The sequence below is a fragment of the Nansenia antarctica genome (assembly GCF_963989245.1).
Source record: "Nansenia antarctica genome assembly, contig: SCAFFOLD_287, whole genome shotgun sequence".
In the NCBI taxonomy this organism is placed as follows: domain Eukaryota; kingdom Metazoa; phylum Chordata; class Actinopteri; order Argentiniformes; family Microstomatidae; genus Nansenia; species Nansenia antarctica.
In genome coordinates, this window is record NW_027662756.1 from 12,501 (window position 1) to 17,500 (window position 5,000).

At 40.8% G+C, this 5,000-nt stretch overlaps 1 protein-coding gene across 1 annotated transcript in view; it reads left to right on the plus strand.

Annotated features, from left to right (window-relative positions):
* Positions 1 to 5,000, plus strand: part of LOC308175469 (mitogen-activated protein kinase kinase kinase kinase 3-like) — a gene marked incomplete at its 5' end in the record, with an annotated part of 21,390 nt that overhangs the window by 10,843 nt on the left and 5,547 nt on the right. The gene's annotated exons all lie outside the window — the stretch shown is intronic.

Consider the following 5,000-nt stretch of genomic DNA (forward strand, 5'->3'; position numbering starts at 1 on the left):
TCTTTGATGGGGATTTTCTGTGCTTAGTGATTTCCGGTGTAGCAACTTTCAAATACTCATGTCGTCTTCAATTTGTTTCCGATTTCAATGTATGATGCATCATTTGAAAGCTTACAATCTGTAGTTTAAGCACATGTAAAAAACTGAAAAATGATTTCGCCTACAGGTAGCCCTTTTCATTGGGCTGTGTCACAAATGTTCTATCTTTTTACATTTTTTTATATAATATTTTATTCAATTTGCACAACATAACAATCAGACAGCACAGGTATTGTCAAGTTACAAAACAAAAACAATGGTTAGCATACATGGGTTGCATTAGTACACTGGACATATATGACACATCAAACACAACAGAATCACATCAAAGGTAAAAAGACTACAAAAGCAAAACAAATGACTATGATTTATTTGTGAAAACAAATCGCGGGCGTCCTTTCTGCAGTAGGTCAACTAAATCATCAGGAAGATAATCAAGATAGGGCTGCCAAATACCGTAGAAAAAGTTGTCATTCCCCCTTAATGTAGCACTGAGGCGTTCCATAGGAAAGACCTTAAAAGTCTCTCTGTACCACTGTGTGACTGTGGGGGGTTTCTCCTCGATCCACTGGAATAGGATGCATCGCCTCGCCAGAAGTAGAAGTTTACTCATTAAAGTCATCCGTCCAGTGGAGAGAGGGAGTTGCCCCGTAGGTATATTCAGAATAAACAAGCCTGGTTCAGCCCCAACCGAAGTGTGGAATATTGAACTAAGTTCCTTAGCAATGTTTTTCCAGTATCTGGATATCAAGGGGCCAAATACAATGAAAATAAGTTCCTACATCCTTTTTGCATTTCACACAGATGGGAGAAATCTGGGGATTAATTTTGTTTAGGAAGTGGGGAGTGCGTTCTAGTCTGTGTAATATTCTGTACTGACTCTCTCTAAGCCTATTACAGGTGAATATTTTTTTTGCAGATTCAAAAGCATCTGACCACATGTCGGCATCAAGTTCAACCTCCAAATCTTTTTCCCATAGCTCTCTAGATCTGTTGATATTAATAGAGTTAGTAGAGTAAAGTTTTTCATAAAAAAAGGAAATGAAATTTGTGTTGTTAAAGGGAGTTGAGTTAAAGTTGAGAAGGAAGTTATCAATTGAGCTTTTCATTGGTTGGTCTGTTGGGAATGATAGATCAGATTTTACAAAATGTCTCACCTGAAGGAATGCAAAAAAGTGATTATGAGGTATTTCGTATTTACTCTGAAGTTGTGAGAATGACATGAAATTATCACCTTCGAATAAGTCAGCGACAAGTCTTAGTTGCTTTGAGTGCCAGTCTTCAAATATACTCTTTCCTACACCAGGAGGGAAGGCTTTATTTTGAGATATAGGTTGTAGTGCTGATGAAAAACATGTCCGGCCAACATGTTTACTAATATCACCCCATATCTTAAGTGTGTTATATATGATAGGATTGTCCTTGACCCCTGCTGGAAGGTCATTCATGTCAGTTGAGATAAGGCTGAGCAAAGAGTAGGGGACACAACACCATGCATCTACGGGGTACTCTCCTTGATGAAGGAAATGCTTGAGCCAGCCTGAAATTATCCTGGCATGGCAAGCCCAATTATAATACAGAATATTGGGAACGGCTTGACCCCCTTTTTCTATAGGCAATTGAAAGGTCCTCATTTTCAACCTAGATTTCTTTCCATGCCATATAAATCTTGAAAGAAAGATGGCTGTTCTATTGATCTTAAGCGGTAGCATTTGCATTGGGTATAGTCCTATAGTAGGCCTTATAGTCTAGGAAGCACATTCATCTTAGTCAGGCTAATTCTGCCCATCCATGATAGAGGGAGATCAAACCACGTGTCAAGGTCACTTTTGATTGATGTCAGGATTGGTGTAAAATTTAGTTTATACAAATCGTCAATGTTCGCTGATACTCTAATGCCCAGGTAAGTAAAGCCTGAAGTTGACCACCTGAAAGGGAAATCGACAAGAGCCGTCCGGTCCCCAAAGTCACCTAATGGCAGGGCCTCAGATTTGTCATAATTAATTTTGTACCCTGAAAATTGACCGAATTTATTAATTATTGATAATAAAACAGGTATTGAGCACTCCGGGTCGGTAATAAACAGTAATACATCATCAGCATAGAGCGAAATCCTGTATTCAGTGTCTCCTAATACGACACCTGACAGTCCCTGATGGTTCCTAATAGCCTCGGCAAGGGGTTCGAGCGCTAACGCAAATAATAGAGGCGACATAGGACAGCCCTGACGCGTGCCCCTACTCAAGGGGAAAACGTCAGACGCTGAACCATTTACCATGACCCTCGCAGCCGGCGATTTGTATATAAGTTTAACCCAGTCAGTAAAACCAGAGCCATCAAACAGATCAAACACTCCACTCGATCAAACGCTTTCTCAGCAAGGACCCTTTTCTTTGTACTTTGTGAGAATTGTATTACATTAAGGAGCCGTCGAACGTTGGAGTAGGAATATCTGTTCTTGATAAATCCTGTCTGATCCGGTTTAATTAGAATGGGCAGTACCTCCTCCAATCTTCTTGCAAGGAGTTTAGATAGTAATCTACCATCAACCCCGAGTAAACGTATTGGTCTGTACGAAGCACAGTTATCAGGGGGCTTATCCTTCTTCAAAATCAGGGAAATATGGGCCAGATTTAAAGTCGGAGGAAGAGTGCCTCTCTCTGAAGACTCGATGAACATATTGGTTAGAGGTTTCACCACCAGCCTAGCCATTTTTTTATAAAATTCGGGCCCGAACCCATCGGGACCCGGGGCTTTCCCACTCTGTAGAGCTTGAATGGTCTCTAAGACTTCCTGTTCTGTAATTGGTCGTTTCTGTGTTCTTCAGATAATGTAGGAAGATGTATCCCATCCAAAAACGTTTTTCTTAACATTGAAGTATTTTGACATTCAGATGAGTTTAGTCCTTGATAGAAGTCCTTCATTATTTTACTAATAATTTTGGTTTCAAACTGTTGTATGCCCATGCTATCTCTGAGAGATGGTATTGCATGAGGCCCTGTCCGGCCTTTGGCCAGTCGAGCAAGGAGCCTGCCGGGTTTGTTACCAGATTCAAATAATCTATGCCTGGCGAAAAACATTGCCGATTCTGCTTTTTGAGTTAGCAATTGGTCTAGGGCAGATCGAGCCGCCTCTAGCTTTTTTAACACAGCTGTGGAGGAGGAGGTTTTAAACTCTCTATCCAGGGTTTTAATCTGTTGCTCAAGCTCCAGTTGACTTGCCATTGATGCTTTTTTTAATGCTGCTGTATAGGATATTATGGCACCCCTCAAGAATGCCTTACCCGTTTCCCATAGTGTAGAAGCAGAAATATCAGGTGTGTCATTCGTGGAAATAAAGAGTTCCCACTGTGTTTCTAAGTATGTTAAAAATGTGGGATTGCTAAGAAGGGACGGGTTCAAACGCCAGTGTCTAGATAGGGGGTCATAGTAGGGTGGTAGGAATTCAATAGTAACTGAGGAATGGTCTGAAATAGCGCACGTGTTGATAGAACAGGCCTTGGTTCTGTCTAAAATTAATTGTGATACGAAAATATAATCAATTCTCGAGAAAGAATGATGAGGGTGAGAGAAAAATGTAAAGTCCTTCTCTTGGGGATTCACGATTCTCCATACATCCAGTAGGCCAAGGTCTGAGCATAACTCGTTTGTAATTTGAGCCATTTTGGAAGGAGGTAGGGTTTTAGGCGGGCTATGATCCATTTCTGGAGCCAGACCACAATTATACGTGATATAAGTGGGACAGAGATGAATGAATGTTGTTGTTGTCAGTACGCATGCAGAGAGTGAGAATAAAGCGCACATGATTGTTTTTCTACCGGCAAAACGACTAGATCGTCCTGTTATTGCCGTCACTCCTACAAGGTGATCAAATACCAATATATCCTACAGCTGCAGCGGAACATGCGGAACGCGCATTACACACACACACACATTCGGACCAATCACAAAACTGTTTTGAAAGCGCGTCGCCTCGCTATCTGATTCAGTCTCGATTGCAGTGCGAACACAAACGAGGAGGTTAATTGCAACATTGTAATATATTGTAAATAACTACGCCCTAAATCGTAACGAAATGTTGGTCTGGAAGCGGCCTAAATCGAGCTTCAATCTGCTTTTTTTCTGTTCTCCGTCATAATAACTCGCTGCCTTTCTGCGCAGCCTGAATCAAAGTGGACTGTCTGGATCAATTAGTGGCGGAGGAAATTCTTTCGTGGCGGCCCGCATATAGAGGAAACACTGAAAGGACATGTTCCCCATATAGAAACCCAGTGATAACAACAAACCTTCCCTCTGTATCTTGGATAACTTTATCAAGTGTAAACGTAAGGTGTTTGTGGATAAGTATTGCTACCCCTCTGCTCTTTGAGTTGAAAGATGAATAATATATCTGGCCAACCCAGTCTTGTTTTAATCTTTTTTAAGCATGGTAAGTATTTTGCGTCTTTTCACCACATGGTTAATACCTTTGACATTCAGTGTAATGATTTTAGTATTACTCATATTGTAGAGTACTTTCCAGATACCAAATGAAAATGATACAATTTAAACAAAAAAAGCAACCCATTAGAATGAAGAATTTGTTATAAACAAATGTGCTGTTATAAACATGCCCATCTCTAGATGGGAGAACAACAAAAACCTTCTCCGCCTAAACAACAATGAAGTTTACAACAGTGGAGAACTAACACACAACTAAGACTAAGAGCTACCCAAATGGCCTGTTAAAGGGGTACTGGGTACAGTGTTAAAGGGGTACTGGGTACAGTGTTAAAGGGGTACAGTGTTAAAGGGGTACAGTGTTAAAGGGGTACAGTGTTAAAGGGGTACAGTGTTAAAGGGGTACAGTGTTAAAGGGGTACAGTGTTAAAGGGGTACTGGGTACAGTGTTAAAGGGGTACAGTGTTAAAGGGGTACAGTGTTAAAGGGGTACAGTGTTAAAGGGGTACAGTGTTAAAGGGG